Genomic DNA, 20,403 nt, shown 5'->3' with positions numbered 1-20,403 from the left:
AAATAAATTCCCCATAGAGCATAGTAGCCGTGGGACTGGTGCACTTTTGACACTAGAGCGCATTATTAATAAAGACTTTGAAAAAATTGCAAATAACTGTCTTCTAGTTTGTTCGGTTTTGTGACGCGCCCTAATAAATTGGCGCGTCTTGTGAACAAAACTATGTAATGAACTACGATGACACGTCTCAATCTCGGACGCGCCCTGACAGTATACTTCTTTATTTACAAGATTAAAGGGTGGCAGGAATACGACTTGAAAAAAAGAAGCTAAGGGAAACTCATGTGAAACTAAAATTAGGACGCGTCCTGAGCTAAGGACATGTCCTCATATAACTTGACGCTCCTTCTGGTAGGACACGTCCTCTTTATTAAACCTTTAATTTTAGCATTTGAAGTTAGGGGTTGACGCGTTCAAACATGAGGACACGCCCATATATTGTGTATGGCACAACAGGGATAGAAAAGAGTATAACATGTCATCATGTTGGGGAAAAATATATCATATAGGAAATTTAAAACAGCCAAAGTAAATGGACTAATATATTATATCTAGACGCGTCTAAATACCTGGACAAGCCCTACGGTCTATGGTGCTGGAATTGAATTAATACATAAGGAAGACGCATCCTAAAACGAGGACGCGCCCTTGCAGGATATCTTCTTAGCTTGCAATGATAAAGGGGATGACAATAAGATTTGAATATCTAAGGAATAACCTGGCGTATATGCGATTTTAAGCAAAAGGCGACGCGTCCTCAGCTTAGGACACGCCCATATGTATGACAGGTGAAGATGATCAAGAAAGTAAAAATACGCATGGAGATAATTAAAAGGGGAAAACCTTACGAAAGTACAAGCAAAAATAATTCAGAAACAACGAGTCATAAGTTTACAACTTGCAAAGCTTAAAAGGGCCTGCACCTTGGAGATAGTTCAAATAATAAAGTTCATAAATATAGAGCAGACGCGTCCTAGGCAGGGGGCGTGTGATGTGGTTTAGCTTGGCCTGTTGGAGGAGAAGGTTGAGGTGGAGCTTGGTGTGGAGAAGGGGCAGGAGACGCATCCTCCTCTTCCAAGCCAAGGATGATCCTCTTGCTCTTGATGGAATCCGCAGCTCTGACTTTGAAGTCATTTACCCATTTCTGGGTATCTTCATCAAATTTGGAGGAAGAATACTCTGGATCATTTGCTATAAACCCAAAACACCATTCCTCGAACCTAGCTGCAAAACCGTTCTGGTATACCAGCTTCTTCTCCTCCTTCCATCCATGCAACCTGTCATCATTCAGAGTATCTGGTTCCAATTGCATGGTGGAGTTTAGGGTGACTACGCTCTCCATAACCTTCTCCACAAAGGTGATATTGCCTTCAAGCTGTGCCTTCTCACCCTCAAGACGCGCCTTATCTTGCTTTAGCTGAAGGATTCGACATCTTTCTCTTTTATGAGCAAAGTGATGCTCTTTTCCAGAGTTTTGATTTTGTCTTCAGCTTCACTTTTTGCAGTATCTGTGACGGCAAGACGCGCCCTAAGTCTTGCAGCCATATTGGCACTTTGACTTGCGTGCAGGTGAAGCTCAGCTGCTGCTCTCACCATGGCTTCTTCAGTCTGTTGCTCTGTTCTGAATGTCCAGCCCCTTACTTCCTCCTCAGTAAAGGTCCCGGATGAGGACGCGTCCAGATATCCGAGGACGAAAGATTGGTCGTCAGGAATTGTCTTTTGGAGTTTGGGGGGGCGCGTCCTCCTTATCTGAGATGTTGACCATAGTGGTGTCAATGATCTTGGGAGGAGGAGAAGGAACTACCACTTGTGAGGGATCTTTAGCTTTTGGATCAGACTTCGCAGGAGCCTGCTTCCTGGATCTCAGCTTCTTGGAGGCCCCTATGGCAAACCCTTTTGGAAGAGAATTCATATCTGAAAAAAGACATGTAAAATATCAATACCGGATGTGTCCAGAAATGTAGACGCGTCTTGACGATTAAAGACGTATGGTAATATGAAAATGATATACCTCCATAATATGAGTTGTTTGAAAATAAAACAAGGATATACCAATTTTATGTGCACCTCAAAAAGTTACCCAAATTATAATGATGACGCGTCCTGATGGGATGACACGTCCATTACAGTTGCATGGATTATGAAGATGTGTATGAGACTTCAACCAAGTGTTCATTATGAATGCTAGAAAGTGTACTTTTTGTAAGGAAAATATAAGTGACAGATTTGCCACAACATAATTATCTTGTAGTCACGCATATTATACAAGGACGAGTCCTAGGTATGACGCGTCAAAAGTGATTATATGGGTTAGAAAGATAAGTACATGTATCACACTAGATAAAAGTTATGCATGTAAAAAGAGGGGTGAGCACATGTATGACGCGTCATAAACTTATGACGCGTCCTATGTCTGATTGTTCATACCTTGTTCTAAGTCTACTTGTCTACTGATGTCCAGTTGAACCAACTCTGTGGCATTAAGCCCTCTAGCCTTTTTAGAGGCCATGAGGATGGGCTTTCCATTGTAAAAATCTTGATATTTGCAAAGAGGGCCAACCCTTTTGGACAAAGCCCCAATCTTCTTAAGGTTGGCCTCTGTGATCATGTCCTTGAGGTTGAAATGTTCCTCAGCGTACTTGAATACCTTCACTGCTATCTTCTTTCTTTTTCCTATTAATTCCTTTTAGACTCTTTTGTCTAAGGAAGAAAAATAAGAACTTGTTAAGGGAAGAGGAGATGAAAATTTTGAAAAAGGAAGACGCGTCCAAGTTAGGAGGACGTGTTATAGGGAAATCACTTACTTGGTTCTAAGTTGAAGCGAACCCGGGCTCTCTTGACATCATAGATGTAGAAGAAAGGTTCCTTCCAATCCCTCTCATGGCTCACCTTGCCTTCATTGAAACCCTTATTGTTTAACCACTTGTTAACAACAAAGAAGTGGTAGCCAGGGATGGACTTCCTGATGCTGAAGAAAAAGCTAAACTCCTTCATGGAGGGTGCGCCCAACCCAAGATTGTGGTACATGATGTACAAAGCCCATGCTAGTTTGTACGAGTTTAAAGATAATTGAACTGGAGCAACATCATACCTTTTCAAAATCTTTTTGATGTATGGGTGCAAGGGCGCACACACACCTAAAGAAATGAGTTTTGGAGTTAGGATTATCCTGGGGATCCTCAGATTTTCCACTTTAAAGATATGGGGCCTCATCATCCTGAGAGGACGCGCCCAGATTCCCTCCATGTCATAATACTTCATGGTCCACCCAATCTCTAGGTCTGTTGCAGTGGATTTCATCCCAACACAGGCCAATTTGTGCTCTTTCTTCCTCCAAACATTCTTTTCTGTCTCAGGAAGGTCCTCTATTTCTTTCCAGTCAAAATCAAGCTCTACCCCACTTGGCTCCCAATGTTCCAATGGGGAGACAAATTGATGAGGAGAGATATGATATTTGTCAGGTTCAGGAGCCCTTTCTTCAAATTCACTTTCACTGTGAGGAGAAGGCACATCCTGTAAGGGAGACGCGTCCTGAAAGGGAGACGCGTCCTGAAAGGGAGACGCGTCCTGAAAGGGAGATGCATCCTTAGCATGAGATGCCTCCTGAGCTGAAGTAGACGCGTCCTCGTCCAGAATAACTTCATGTTTTTATGATTTAATTGAAGAAGGGATGACCTCATCGTCCGTCCAATCTTCAATTGCTTGACTACGGGCGGTTTGGGAGTTCCTTTTACATTTCTGTCCCAATCTTGCGCTCAGAGGAATGTTATCCATTGATTCAGAGCTTGAATTTGCCATAATTGAGGTTTTGGACTTCAAAGATCCGAAAGCACGGGACTCTGCTTCCAAGAATGATTCTGTCCTATGGTACTCAGGTGACTCGGGAAAGAAAGAAATTGGAGGGGGAGAGTAGATCCCTATGCGCTTGTTAAGAGCCTTAAATGGATGGAAAGGTGACGAAGAAGACGCGTCCTTCAGCTGAAAAAAGAAGGAAGAAGATCTTGGGGACGCGTCTATGTTTAAAGAAGAAGATAATGAAAATATGTAAAAGAAAGTAAGGGATGAAATGGGACGTTGTGGAGACGCGTCCTACAAATCTATCGCAAGAAACATAGTAAGATGACGCGTCCTAGGTTAATGACGCATCTATTCAACTCTTGACTGAAATAACTAAACATATGCAGGATGCTTCCTAAGTGGTAGACGCGTCCATAATAGTGGGAATATAGCCGAATTTGAATCGACTGTGGTCAATTTTGGGAGAATTCTCTAAAACCCTAGAAATATTCAATTAGGAATCAAAGAAGCAAAGTATGTTGATTTAATTTATACATACATATATATGCACTACTGTAACGAAGAAATAGTAGAAGAATATAAGGGTAAAAACGAAGAATGCCAATAGTCTTTTACTTATTATGATCGATTTACTCAATGGAATGAAGAAATGAAAACAGATTCATGTACCTTGGAACTTGGGGGTTTGACTGATTGCAGAAACTCAGGGAATGGCCGGTTAAATCTCCGTATTTTTGAACTTTAAGCTACTGCTTGAATGGCGGCGATGGCGGTTGTTGAGAGAAAATAAAATGGTGATGAGGGTCGTGTTTTGTGTTATACCCAAAATTTGGCATTGGATCAATGCGGGTCAAACGCGGGCAAATTACGGTCAAACTCGGTGTTGCATTGCAAAATAGGGGACGCGTCCTGATTTTAAGACGCGCCTACTTTTTGTGGGAATGTTTATTAAGGATGATTCTGTGGTAAGGAGGTTTGGAAGCACCTACCTGGTGTAGAACGCGTCCAGGGACGGAGGACGCGTCCACCATGGTGGAGGTATCTAGCAATTGTGGTCCTTTAGCAATGAAGGTTGGGGCACGCGCCCAGAGGTTTAGGTTGCGTCCTGTCTCTATGGAATGTTATGAGAGGTAGTTGCTGAAAAATAGTACAGGCTTCATGAAGGTCAGGACGCGCCCAATGTCTTAGGACGCGTTCTATGTGTGGTAAATGCATTCTCAAGGGTGAGCTCAGGACAAAGCATGCATGGAAAGGAGCAATGGAGGGTTATTTTTACTAACGTATTTGTTGCAGGTACTCTTTGAAGAATTCCCTCCTTGAGACGGTCAAGGAGGGGGATGTTTGTGAAAAGCTAGAAGGCTTCCAAGGGTATGCCTGATGATTGAAGGCCTCCTCCTATATTTAACGGGTGTCCTCGTTGGGGATGCGGGGTTAACTTTGGTGTGTGCTTTGGGAACTCTGTTCTTGTATTCAACGGGTGTCCTCGTTGGAGAACTATGGAGTCATCCTGCACTTTGCACCCAAGAGCTTGGGATCACCTGTCCTGCTATCTGGTGGGTTATCCTCATTCTGGGGACAGAGACGCGTCCGGCATTTGGGGTGAACCGTGGCTATACCTGCGTCCGTAAATCAAGGGAGATAGCTATAGCGGAGTGTTATCCTTGCGCAGGGAGATGCATTATCCGTGAAGTACTGCGATTGCGGGTGAGCCTTGGGCCTTTACGGTTGGGCCTCATAGTTGGACATTCCTAAAGCTAGCGGAAGATGGATTCTGGATGGGCTTCTACAGGGCCTAGGAATAAGAAGTCTAAGCCCATTAGATTTCTTGTTCCCCAAAAACTATGTCAGGCTTGATCCCTATATAAAAGGGTACGTAGGCAAATTGAGAAGGGAAACAAGTTGAGAACTGATAAGGGAGCCACCACTTACTCTGATCAATCTCAGCCTAAAACAACCACAAACTACCGCACACCACTTAATTTTCTGGCGAAGAACCACCGTCATAGATCTTGATTCCGGAGAACTCAAATTTTGTTGTTACCAAATTCCTCCGTCAACAAGTGAAGGTGTTGATTTAGAAGACGAGGGAACTGGGGATTTCAGTTGAATTTTTTTATTCTAATATGGTAGCCATGGTATCTGCCAATCTGGTAAAGTTTTTTGAGTCTAAAAAGCTGTTTAATGCCACTAGTCTTTACCACGAGGTGCCTCTCGATCTTGGAGTGTTATCTGGTTATTGTGCTTTTTCCAATGGTTATACCATGTATCCTTCAGATGTCAACGATCAAATGTGGGACTCTCATAGGAAAGGATTGCAAGTCATTCCTGATATGTGATTTACCTACGGATTTCGGTTACCCATGCATCCTTTTTTCATGTTAATCTTGAAAACTCTAGATTGCGAAATTGGGAAAATATTTCCCAATCTAGCTTTGCAAGTCAATGGTGTCATGTCTCATTATGACGAGCTTGTATTTGAGCCTAGCCTTGATTTGTTCTTTTCTGTTTATCGTATGAAGTCTACTGGCGCCCAAGTCTACTTCGATGAAAAACCTCGATGTTGTAAGTTCACGAGGACACCTACTTCAAATTCTGGTTGGCACTCGAGTTGAGCATGGTATGAGGGTTGTGTGCTCTCAGAGGTGAGCCCATGACGTCGGTTGTCACCTGAAATTGTGAATGCTTTGGGAGATTCAGGTTCTATGTATTCTTCTGACTTAGCTAATTTTTGTGGCTCTGTGAATAAAGCTGCTCCTTTTTCTGAAGTTTGGTTTTCAATGTAATCATAGTTGTAAGGAATAGTTTTTTCTAGGATCGGCCTTTGTTTTCCCCTTCCCACTTTTTCTCCTTTCCTTCTCCTTTTTTTATATGTACGTCTTTCTTTTGTTTGATCTTTACTTGATGCTTTGATTAATTTATTTTTTGCTCTGTCACAGTGTTAGGTCCTAAGCTTCAAATTTTATTAAATTTTTAAAATGAGATGCCTTCTGAAGGATTCTTGAAACTTTTTTCCCGGAAGAAAGGGATTGTAAGTGACTTTGGAGTTGAAGGTGGAGCTGATATTGGAGATCGGAAGTGTGAAGAGTTTCCAGAAGTCGGTGTTGTGGAAAAGGATTCTAAAGGGGTTGTGTCCTCAAAGGGCAAGGAAAAGAAACAGCACCGCGACCATAGCTCGTCTCGCACACATCTCCTCAAGAAATATAAGGATTTATATAAGGTTGTTGAAATTGAAGACAACGATAAAGCTTCTCGTGACTTGGCTGTGATGAAGCACATGAACGTTTTTGTGTATCATGCCATTAAGTTTTTCAAAAATCAATATTAAAATAAACATTTTTGTTAAGGTGGCTGACGTGCTATTTACATGAACGTGTCATAGTTCTTGAACTCATGCAATATATCGACCGACACACCTAGGCATCAGAATGCCACTTCATCTTTTCTCATCAATTCTTTTTAAATTATTTAATGAAATAAAATGTGTCGTCTAGTGAGTGATTTAATCAAGACCGAAATTTCGATGTGACTTACTAAGTCACAAATATGATAATTAACTCATTCTAAATTTACATCATATACTTTTAAAGTAATTTAACAATAAGATTGAGATATTACACATAGGAATTCTTGGATGTTAATTTGATCGCATATCAGCCCCTGAGAGCTGCTGTTGTCTTATAATCACAGAGAAACATGGAATATTTGCAAGGCACATGCATATATTGTACTACCATGGTGTACAATTGTCCGTGTGCGGTTGTCACAGCCAAGAAAAGAGGATTCCACCACCTGAACGAGTCATAAAAATGAGCACCAGGTAAAAGGAAAAAAAGGAAGGGTTCTCAGTATTGAAATATATTTTCATATTGTAAATAATATAAGAAAGGATAATATTTAAACAACTTTTGGTATATTTGGCGGGAAACTTAGTAACTAGAACAGGGTATTAGATATATAGTTTCAGGCTTTCATTGTAACAGAGTGAGTATATAGAGTTTTGAGCATCAATGAACAGAGACACGTTTTCTCAATTTCAGTCTAAGATGGAGAAGAGTCTCCATCTTCTCATGGTATAAGAGCAGTGAAGATCATCTCGATCTCCGTTGCATATTCATCATTTCTTCTTGTTACATTTCTGTTTCAGATTTTTTGTTTGTTCTTTATTGAAAATCCAAACAAATTGTTTTTAGATTTGTTTTAGTTTCGTTCTTATACATTCATCAGATTCAAGACTAATTGTGTTCTTATTTTGATCTTGAGATTGTTTCTTTCTCAGTTTGTTCTGTGTTCATCTTTAGATTTTACAAAATCTCTCTCAGACCTTTTATCAAACACTTATGGCACAATCTGAATCTTCATCTCAGACTTATGCTCCCGGTAATAATATGACGATCAATTATAATGATCCGTATTTTCTTTCTTCTAATGACAATTCTAATGCTAAATTAGGTCAGATCATCTTTAATGAAAACAATTATGTCAACTGGAATCGTAGTGTTATGTTGGCTCTTGGCGCGAAGAATAAAACCAGTTTCATTGATGGAATTTTGCTTCGTCCAACAGATGATTCTCCTGATTTGCAGAAGTGGATTCGGAATGATTATATGGTTACTGGTTGGATTATGTTCTCAATTGGAGAATTATGGCTTGAAATCAAAGAAAGGTATGGACATTCTAATGCACCTCAATTGTATGAATATCACAAAACTTTGATGTCTATTGCTCAAAATGATGATTCTATTGTTGATTACTATAATAAGTTGAAGAAAGTATGGATCAGTTACAAATTCTTGAGCCATTTTCTGATTGTACTTGTGGAGCAATTACTGAGTGTACTTGTGGCTTAATGAAGAAGATTATTGAGGCAGATCAGTTGAGTAAATTGATACCATTCATTGTTGGATTGAACAAATCTTATGATCAAGCTAAAATCAATATCTTAAGTATGGATCCTTTACCTTCCGTCAACAAAGTTTATCATATGTTACAGCAAATTGAGAGACAAAACTCAATCATTAATTCACAATCTGTTGAAATGAGTGCTTTATTTACTGCAAGAAATATTCCATCTTAGTTTGGATCCAAGTTTTCTGGTTCACAATTCACTGGACCACAGAGAAAAGATATGAAGGATTCAAGGAAGAATAAATTGGACAGGTTTTGTGATTTTTGCAAGATGAAAGGACATGTTAAAGAGCAATGTTTCAAGATTATTGGATATCCTGATTGGTACAAAGGCAAATTTCCAAATCAACAGACTAATTCTAAAAATTCTGATCAGAGGTTTGCTAGGAATGTTCAAGAGTCTTTTGCTGGTGTTCCTGGACATTCACCTCCGGATTTGACTGCTTCTCACTCAAATAATTTTGATGATACAATTGTTGGTTCCTCTAATGTTGATTCTCAAGGAAATAACCCAGCTCTTTATAAGGAGTTTCTCAAGTTTTGCAGCTAAATCAATATATCACAAATTCTTCTGCAGCAGAGTCTTCTTCTATTAATTTTGCAGGTAACTTATCAGCTTTTTCTGCAAATGCTTTTCAATTGTTCAATGATAAGCATGTTTGGATAATAGATACTGGTGCTAGTGATCATATGGCAACTCATTTAGATATTTTTTCTTCAACACAACCTCTATGTCAACCACTTATAATTGTTTCGCCAGATGGTACTCTTAAAACAGTTTATACTGTGGGAACTGTTAACTTAAATAATCAGATTACTCTGTCAAATGTTTTTTACATTCCAGAATTTAAACATAATCTTCTATTAGTAGCAAAGCTTCTTGATCAACATCATTTAGTTGCTAATTTCCAAACTTCTTCATGTTACTTCCAGGACCTTACAACTAAGCAAATCAAGGCTATAGGCGTAAGGCATGGGGGTCTATATAGATTTCTTTCTGATATATCTTCTATTTCTGGTTCTATTAGAAACAATTCTGGTTCTTTTGAACAAGATGCTTCAACATCTTCTTTACAATGTAATGTTTCTTTTGACTTGTTACATGCTCGTTTGGGATATATGTCTGTATCAAAATTTCATCATTTAAATGATATATCTTTTGACAAGAGTACTAATAATATTTCTGATTGTGAATCTTGTATTCTCGCAAAACATCATCAGTTGTCTTTCACTACATCTAGTTCTATAGCATCAACATGTTTTGATTTGGTACACATTGATAGGAGTGAGCACTTCCCGGTTCGGAACCGAGAACCGAATCGAACCGATCAAAAATTGTGGTTCCGGTTCAGTTCTTAACTAATTCAGATCCAGTTCGGTTCTTGTTTTTCTAGAAATTTCGGTTCTTGGTTCGGTTCGGTTCTTAACATACTAGAACCGCAAGAACCGAACCGTATAAAAATGAATAAATACAAAAATATTTATAAATATATGTATATTTATTACGTAATATGTTTACTTATTTATAATACTTTAATAAATTTTAAGAAAAATATGATTTTTATTGTATTACTCGTTTCTTTAAATATTTATGGAGTTTTGAATATTTTTATAAATATTTTTCTTCTTAAATATTAGAAAGTAATCGAATTCAAAATGATCCACCATTAATAAAAATCTTCTTTTACTAAGTTACCCTTAATAAATAATCAAAACTAGTCAAAATTTAAAAAGTAAGAATATAAAATAATATGAAAAATAAATAAATATGAAATAAAATATAAATTCGGTTCTTTCGGTTAAGAACCGAATCGAACCGAAATTTACGGTTCGGTTCTTAAAATATTCCTATTTCGGTTCTCGGTTTCGGTTCGGTCCGGTTCTGACCCGTTGCTCACCCCTACACATTGATCTTTGGGGGCCTTATGGAACCCCTTCTGTTCAGGAGCTTCTTATTTTTTGACAATTTTAGATGACCATACTTGAACAACTTGGACACATTTGGTGCATACTAAGTCACAAGTTCCAGATATAATTTCTACTTTTCTATCATATGTCGATAACCATTTTTATAAGGCTGTTAAAAAAATTTAGAGTGACAATGGAACATAAATTGTTCAACATTACTGTCATACCTTGTTTGCTTCTAAAGGAATTGTACATCAGACTAGTGTGGTTGGGGTTCCTCAACAAAATGGTAGGGTTGAGCGCAAACATAGACATTTGTTAGATACTGCAAGGGCTATCAGATTTTATGCAAATTTGCCTATTAAATTATGGGGAGAATGTATCTTAGCTTCTACATATTTAATCAATCTCATGCACAGTTCTGTATTGTCTTGGAAATCTCCTTTTGAAGTTCTTATGCAGAAACCACCTGATTATTCTAGGTTAAGGGGTATAGGTTGTTTGTGTTATGTTAGGCTTCCCACTTCTGACAAGCTTGCCCCTGGAGCTCTTAAATGCATACTTCTTGGTTATCCATATGCAAAGAAAGCCTACAAACTTTATGATCTTGATAACCACATAATTGTTATCAGTAGGGATGTAATTTTCAAGGAACATATTTTTCCTTATAAACAACCAATCTCTGGAAATATTTCTCATGATATTCCTTTTTCATCTGTTGATCTTTCAACAGAATCAACTGACTCTATTCCACCTTTTCCAGACCTCTCAAATGGTTTTGATTCTGATAATTCACATTCATCACCTATTTCTCCTCTTAATTCCTCTTCACATCAAACCAATCCTGTACAACCTCTTTCTTCTACTATTTTGGGCAGTTCTGATAATGCAATTGTGCCTTTAAGAAGGTCTACTAGGTCTGTGGTTTTACCTCATAAATACAATGATTTTCTTCTTTCCAGATCTATTCAACCTCCTGATAGATCTATATCTACTTCTCAGACATTTAATGTTTTTATACAGCCCGAGTTTTCTAGTTTTAGCTCAGCCTATTTGACCACTTTATCTCAGGTTTTATATGTCCCTGAACCTACTTGTTACTCTCAAGCATAACATGATCCTGGATGAGTTGAAGCCATGAATTCAGAAATACAGGCTCTTGAGAAAAACCATACATGGGATTTAGTTTCTTTGCCCTCCGGAAAATCTACTATTGGTTGTAAATAGGTATACAAGGCAAAATTTAATCCAGATGGTGCATTAAATAAATGCAAACCCAGATTGATTGCTCGGGGTGATAGATAGATAAAAAGGAAGGATTACAAATATACTTTTAGTCTAGTAGCTCGTTTTACTATTGTTAGAGTCTTAATTGCTCTTGCTACTTTTAAGGATTAGGAAATTCATCAATGTGACATTAATAATGCATTTATGCATGGTTATGTAGAAGAGGAGTTATACATGGTTCCTCCTCCAGGTTATAGTGTTCAACCATGATTAGTTTGTAGATTGAAAAGGTTTATATATGGTCTTAGGCAAGCTGCCAGAGCATGAAATGTTGAGCTGTCTAAACATCTGATTCAGATTGGTTATACACAATCTAAACATGATTATTCTATGTTCACAAAAACTGAATTGAATGGTGATTTTACTGCTATTGTGGTGTATGTTGATGATCTTTTGATCACTGGTAACTCTTTGACACAAATTTAGTCTGTTAAACAATCTCTTCGTGAAGCTTTTACAATCAAGGACCTTGGTCATTTAAAATATTTTGGTATTCTTCTAAATCAGAGAAAGTATATTTTGGATCTCTTGAAGGATTTTAATCTTGAAGAATGCAAGGCTGTTTCTGTTCCTTTTCAAAAGAATTTACATTTAAGTACTACAGATACACCTTTGTTGCTTGATCCTGAACCATACAGGAGACTGGTTGGTAAGCTGTTATACTTAAACATGACAAAACCTGACATTTCTTATTGTGTTCAACAATTGAGCCAATTTTTGAATACTCTTGTGCAATCTCACTTTCAAGCTGGTCTACATGTGCTAAAATATCTTAAAGGTATTGTAAACATGGGGCTATTTTATCCATCCAAGTCTGATCTTTTGCTCCAAGGTTATTGTGATGATGATTGGGGCAATTGTCCTTTCACTGCAAAATCTTTGTCTGGCTATGCCATTTTCTTGGGAAAATCTCTCATTGCCTGGAAAACAAATAAGCAAAAAATAACTTCCAAGAGTACTTGTGAGGTAGAGTATAGAAGCATGAGTTACACTACAAGTGAGCTTCTTTGGCGTAGGGTTTACTCTCAGATTTACAGATTAATGTTCCTCTTCCAATTAATTTGTTTTGTGACAACACTGCTACTCAATACATTGCTGAAAACCAAGTTTTTCAGGAGAGAACAAAACATTTACGAGTTGACTGTCACTTCATTAGAGACTATGTTGACAATGGTTTTTTGAAGATTCTTCATGTCAAGACTTCTCTTCAGCTGGCAGATCATTTTACCAAGGCACTGAGTCATGACCAACTTCAATTTTTCTGTTCCAAGCTCGGCCTTGTCTATCAACATCCACGTTCAGCTTGAAGGGGGGATATTGAAATATATTTTCATATTGTAAATAATATTAGAAAGGATAATATTTAAACAGCTCTTAGTATATTTGGCAGGAAAGTTAGTTATTAGGACATGGTATTAGATATATACTTTTAGGCTTTCATTGTAACAGAGTGAGTATATAGAGTTTTGAGCATCAATGAACAGACACACGTTTTCTCAATTTCAGTCTAAGATGGAGAAGAGTCTCTATCTTCTCACTCAGAACTTCAAGTGTATAGTAGCAGGGCGATAGAGAAAGGAGTCATGTAGAGATGTGCAAAATGAATCCTGTTACTTTAACATACTATCACGCTCCTGCTCATTCAAATTCCTGCCATTGTACTATACATGGAGAATAAATAGCGGACACTGATCGATTTCTTGGGTATATATTCATGCGCAATGGGAAATAAGACGGATTTCTATCATTGTTTTATTGTTTGAATTTAAATAGACTGGATTGACACCAGATTTATGTAAATTATGATATTTTTAAATTTGATTTGTTTAATTACGTGGATGATTGCTTGTTATAAATTCTCGTGTTTGAATTTGTTGTTATACGAAGTTACGATTGCATGTATATTGGAATGTGTGGTCAGGACAATTGTATGACTTTATTTTGAAGCAAAAAATGGTTGGGAATCAGAAAAAGAAAAAAAAATGCTCCTGGAGAAACAAACATATGACGGAATTTCTGGGTTACTTGCGACGATTATTCATAATTTATTTAATAAATTATTTCTGAAATTAAATCTGGCTAGCTTCTGTAGGTGGGTCCCTTTGTTAACTTGCAACAATTTTTCCGTCGTAAGAAACCAATTACGACGATATTTAGCTTGTGACGAAATTTATACTTATGACGAAATGTGTAGCATATGACAAAATGTATACATGCGACGAAATTTATATTTTTGACGAAAATTGTATTTGTGACGAAAATCTGAACTTAAGACTTGAGCAAAAAAGATGAAATATTTCCGTCATAATTGGACCAATTACGACGAACTTTAGTGTAAAAATTCTGTCGTAAATGGTAAAATTTGTTATAGTACTGGTAGTAAGAGATTTCAGAGATAACCCTCATTTTGCAGTAACCTCATGAGTGCGAGTGCAGGCTCAATTGGCCTCCCAAAATAATGGAACGTGTTGAGTGGCATTTATGACACTTTATAATGCTCTAATAAGCTTTGAATTGATGTATTTGTACTCAAGTTGTTAAGTGTTTTAACGTGTTTTCGAGTGTTTTTGCATTTCAGGCATTATCTAGGTAATCAAGTGAATTAACATTATTTTGATGCTAATTTGGTGTCAAGGTGGTGTTGGAATAAAAGCTCATTTAAAGCCGGTTTGAATCTGCAGGAAAAAGAAAAGAAGTCAATTCTGGCAGAAGCCCAGCGCGCCCGCGCTGATGAAGCGTGGCCGCGCCCAAAGTACAGAAAGCCAGCGCGCCCGCGCTGATGAAGCGCCGGCCGCGCCGTGTCGGGATGATAGATTCCTGTTTCTACTTGGTTTCTGAGGAAGAATTCTACACTGCATGGGGCTGCTATATAAACATCTCTAGGTCGTTTTTAATAGAAGAATCAAGACATATCAAGCGAGAGCTAAGGAGAAGACGGCAAGGAACCTATAGCACAAATCAACAAAGGTAAATATGATCTAGTTTATTCTTGTGAATCTTTGTTTTGAGTTGTAATCTTGGATGCTCGTTTCTTGTTTTGTTGAACCTATACCCGTGTGTTAACTTGGTTTATTTATTCGTTATAAAGACTACGTCTGTTCTACCATATTTGTGGCGTCCTCCAAACCCGGGTCAGAAGTTTGGGGTCCACAACACATAATCAATATATAAACCTGTATATATAAAATATTATTTGTAATGACCCTGCTTTACATAACCACGGATCGCAACAGGTTAAAGTATGAAAACAAGCCACCACCTTAACTTTTATTACAACGTACCATATCCCAACTAATTTAATTTACAACTGGTAAAAAAAATTATTCTTCAACCTTGCTATCTCACTACTGCCATAAGCTTTTGCTAGCTCGATCAATCATAATCTGGAATCCTAGCTCGAACATTGAACTGGGAAACCTCGCTATCAACCGTATCCTTCTTAACTGTAGAATACATAAAAAGATTCGCAAGAGTGAGCTAACTAGCTCAGCAAGTCATATTATCAATAACTGAGGTTAAACAATAATAAACGAGGTGATTCAAAAGAATCAAGTTTCCTGTTAAACAGTCATTAGAATTGGATATTCATTTTAAGTTTTTTTTTTAAAAAAACCAAGGTTAGGCTGCTGATCAGTCACGCTCTAACCCCGAGCAAAGCACACAGCACTGCTCTAACTACTGGATCCAAAGCACACATTGGCCTAACTTGACCATCGATATGGTCTGACCACGAATCTGGTCCACACAAAGAAAACTATCCAATTCTAAAGCATTTCAATATGATAAACAATAGAGTTCAATAAAACCAGATCATAATCAATAACCATAAAACATTTATAAAAGAGCATGGTAAAAATTCATAGTTACCAAAAAGGGTATGTCAAAATACATAAAAGAAGTGGCCTCCAGCCGGTAGGATAATCGGATATTAGATGAATAGTGTTTTTACAAGGTTTTAGTACTTTGATATCGCAAGGTATGGTTGAGTACAAAAGTTTTTGTATGTGTAAACAATTCTGTTCCAGTGTTTGGTATATATGATGGATATATATTTGTGGAGTAGTATCTTATTTGTGTGGTTTAGTATCTGGTAAATCAACAAGAAGTGGTTTACAAAGAATAAGGCTTACGGCTCAAAGATCAAATACTGTGGCTCAGGTTCAAGGCTGAAGGATTCAAAATGTGTACAGTATAAAACAGAACTATTTTGGGTATTAACAATATGTCACAAGAGAATTTAGAAATATTTGCATTGTATTTTGAGAAAGGTTTAGAAATATTTGCCTTATCATAATCGATTTCAACTTCACTTGTACTTGTCTAATGACCCCATTCAACAATCACTCGTCTGTTTCTCTTATGCCTCGCTTCTATCCTCTGATCACTTGCGGTATTTTCTACATGTTAATTCTATTTTCTGATCACCTGCTTCTCTTTCTTACGCCTTGCTTACTCTGCTAGGCATCATAAGTATCTATTAATATTAAACTCATACCATTCTATTCGACATACACTTCTATCTACCCTTCGTTTTACTCAAATCCAATTAACGGATTGAAAGTTACGCTATAAACAAGTAATCACCGAACATATAGACCGACAGTCAACCAACAAGTCACATATAACACATAACACATTAAATAATCAATGCCATCCCATTTATAAAGAAGTCTCGGGTCATAAACAGGCTTTCGGTTACTTAAAATGATTTTTAAAACATTTTTCGGAATTAAAATGGGTCGTTGGATCAATTTTGGAGTAATAAACAGGGTTCGGTTGGCCAATTCTGGCTCCGAAATAATTTTAGAATAATTATCGAGCCTTCAAAATAATTTAGAATAATATTTTAAAGCTCGAAACTATTTTTCGGAATTTTTAAATCATTTCTAAATAATTAAATCTAATTAAATAAGTAATTAAAATCAATTAATAATTAATTAAATCAATTAATCAATTAATTTTTGAATTAATTGACCAATTAATCAATTAAAAATTAACTAAAATTAATTAACTAATTAATTCAGATTTATTTTTGAATTAAAAATAATTTTCGGAATTAAAATACTAATTTTTAGAATTTTCAGAAATTAAAAATGAATTTTTATAATAAAAATAAATAGGAAATATGATTTTTAAACATTTTTAAAACAGGAATCCAACTTTTGCAAACTCTGGAAAGTTTAGGGACTGAACTTCATCGTTTTCAAAAGTTGGGGTACTAAACTGCAATTTTCCAGCCCTTCGCCGGAAAACAGTCGGGTTCGCCGGAGAACTCAACTCCGGCCTCCTCCCACCACCACAAACTCCAGATTTAATCTATACTTCACAAGGAACACAACCATGCCATCAATTCATTCTAATCATCCCGGAATTAGCCGGAAAATGATCAAGAATCTCGCCGGTTTCCGGCGAGTTCGACGAAAACTTTAAAACCTAACTCCCTCTTTTACAGACCTCGTTGATTCATGGAACTTATACGACTAGATTGCAAATTTCACAGAGAACACAACCCACTATAACACAACATCAATCTATCACAGAATAAGAAACCCCCAAATTTCAATTAAGAACATTCATACGGGTTATAAACCCTAATTTTAAAATTCGAAAATCAAACTCAAATTTGAACATGTTATTGAACTCCAAATCAGACGTATGACATATGAAAATCATCAGGAAAACAAGCTCTACAACATGCAATCATCAAATCATACAAACAATCATCCGAACAAAAATTCATATTTTTAATAATTTTAATTCGAAAATAAATAAATTTTCAGAAAATAAACCTTTGGTTCTGCAGTGAAACAAAGCTCAGAATCTGATAGAACACTTCAAATCCTTCGTTTTGGTTACTCAAGCTTTGAAAACAGAGATCGGTAACGCCTTCGTTTTGCTGTTTGATTCTTAGAACAGTTTATGTAATTAGGGTTTTTCTCTGAAAATTATAGAATTAACTATCTGCAAATGATTTTGATACGAAATAAAATACGGTAAAAGGCTATTTATAATTACGGAAAATTAGTATCCCGTTGGATCATTCCGGATATAAAATGGTACGTTTATTTGTAAAAACTGATCCAAACGGTATCGGTTTTCGAGATAATTATCCAAATCAGTACAATTTGTACTGCGGTCTTGGTCTCAGCGCCTGGTTACACGTATTACGAGGTGATAATTGTGATAGTTTAATAAAAAGCTCTCGTTTCTCGAAAATACGAGTTTTATTGATTTACCAAAACGGATATTGTATCGAAAATGTTGCGCCGGGATCCGCGCAGGACAAACCGTACGCCGGATCAAAAAAGTCGAAACATGGAATATGCTCGGAATATTACAATTAGGTTAGGAAGGAGTTCTCGGAAAAGTTTCGGGTTCTAAAAACGTAACAACGGATGACGTCGGTTGGTTCCCGTTTTTATAAAATAGATTTTAAATACTCGGAAAAAGATTTTAGAAATTTCAGATGATTCTTATAAATCCATAACCCAACATAAAAATAATTAGGAAAATATGACAATTATCTATATTTTATTTTGGACATATAAAAATTAAAATACTCAATTAATATTATTTTTGAATATCCAAGTACAGATAACATTTAACAATTAACTCACAGAATAGATACTGTACACACATAATAATTGTATAATAGCAAAAATAATTACACGATATATCCCGGATATTACAATATTTTCATCGGAACCCACGTTGATGATGAGTCCGATTATGGGCTAATCGTTATCGTGGGGTTCTAACGGATTTATTTATGGATTTCTTTAGTTAAATTATTTCGATGCCTTAGCATTTGGTGATTGTATGATAGCCTAGTATTGGTTGTGCGTATTCGTCTTATGAGTGTCGCGAACTTATAAGATTGTGTGTTAATTCTTAATGAAGCGAAAGTGAATTTAAGGATTTAGAACTTGCCATGCTAGCATAGGTTCATGTATTGTTATGCATGATTCGTAGGTAATTTTAACCATCTTACTTGCCCTATGTAATCAAGGTAGATAACTTGTGCTTAAACGTTATGTTGTCAAATTCCATAGACATATAGGGTCTCATTATAATTGGTGTCTATTCAGCTTCTATCTCTTTTGTGGATGTCTAGTAGTATGGTATCCGTGCAATGAAAGTTGGCGTTTATCAGTTTCGTGTTGTCTGATTAGTGTCATCACCATTGCATGTTAAGGTTGAGAATAATAAGGCTATTGAATGAAGTATTTAATGAAGTTAGAATCTCATGTTGTCATATATATTAATTCATTCAATCTTATTCTCTTAGTTATAATTTTGGTTTAATTCTTAGTTATAAACAACCTCAATTTGTTATCGTCTTAGCATTGAATAATAACCATACATTGTTGCTTAAGTGTGTGAATTAATTAGTTAACCAAAGCAGTATATGTGGGAACGAACTAGAAAAGATTCTATATTACTTACAAATGCATATACTTGCATGTATTATTAGCGCGTGTTTAGCGACTAACAAGTTTTTGGCGTCGCTGTCGGGGACTGCAGTGTTAATTTTTATTTTATGCACTTTCCACCAGTGGCCGTTAAAGTTCATTGACTCGGACACTGTTACTTATTTGTTTCCTTGTCTTATTTCAGGTGATCTAGCGAGCGTGTATGCATACGCGTACTCGGACTCGTAAGGGAAATCTGGATCAAGCCGAGGAGGAAGTTGTGGTAGTTCGTAGGGAAGTTGTTGAAGAAGAAGAGAAGGTAGGAGAAGAAGAAAAATTTGAAGAACCAGTGGTAGTAGCAATGGGAGATCAAGCAGAAAATCCTAAGGCTTTGATGGACTATTCTCAGCCCAAGATCAATGATATTCAGTCAAGCATCATCAGACCGGCCATCTCGGCTAACACTTTCGAGATCAAAGCAGGCACGATTCAGATGATACAAAATTCAGTTCAGTTTGGGGGTTCTCCTACTGAAGACCCCAACATGCACATCATGGATTTCATCGAGATCTGCGATACTTTCAAGTTCAATGGTGTGACTGAAGATGCTATCAAGCTGCGACTCTTCCCATTCTCTCTGCGGGACAAGGCTAAGTGCTGGTCACATTCTCTACCATCAGGGTCTACCACTAAATGGGAAGATCTTGCTCAAAAGTTTCTCACTAAATTCTTCCCTATGGCGAAGACTGCTGCAATCAGGAATGCTCTTACTCAGTTTGCTCAGCAAACTGGTGAATCTCTGTGTGAGGCTTGGGATCGATATAAATAGATGCTAAGGAAGTGCCCACACCATGGCATGCCTGATTGGATGATTATCAACTGTTTCTACAATGGATTGGGTGTTACTTCTAGACCCATGTTTGATGCAGCATCAGGAGAAGCCTTGTGGGCTAAAAGCTACGATGAAGCTTATGAATTGATCGAACTGATGGCTGCTAATGAGTACCAGAATCCTTCCCAGAGATTGACTCAAGGAAATGTAGCAGGAATTCTGGAGTTGGATGCAACAACTGCTATAGCTGCCTAACTTAAG

The 20,403-nt window shown here is 37.1% G+C and overlaps 1 non-coding gene across 1 annotated transcript; it reads right to left on the bottom strand.

The window, feature by feature from the left end:
* Window positions 1-20,061: 20,061 nt before the first annotated feature.
* LOC141710163 (small nucleolar RNA R71) lies at window positions 20,062-20,168 on the bottom strand. The gene has a single exon (XR_012570696.1). It is a non-coding gene; the product is annotated as a small nucleolar RNA R71 (small nucleolar RNA).
* Window positions 20,169-20,403: the final 235 nt, after the last annotated feature.

Source organism: Apium graveolens, chromosome 2, assembly GCF_009905375.1.
Source record: "Apium graveolens cultivar Ventura chromosome 2, ASM990537v1, whole genome shotgun sequence".
NCBI lineage: Eukaryota > Viridiplantae > Streptophyta > Magnoliopsida > Apiales > Apiaceae > Apium > Apium graveolens.
Note: the sequence above shows the minus strand (reverse complement) of the source record. Positions and strands in the feature narration are given on the sequence as shown.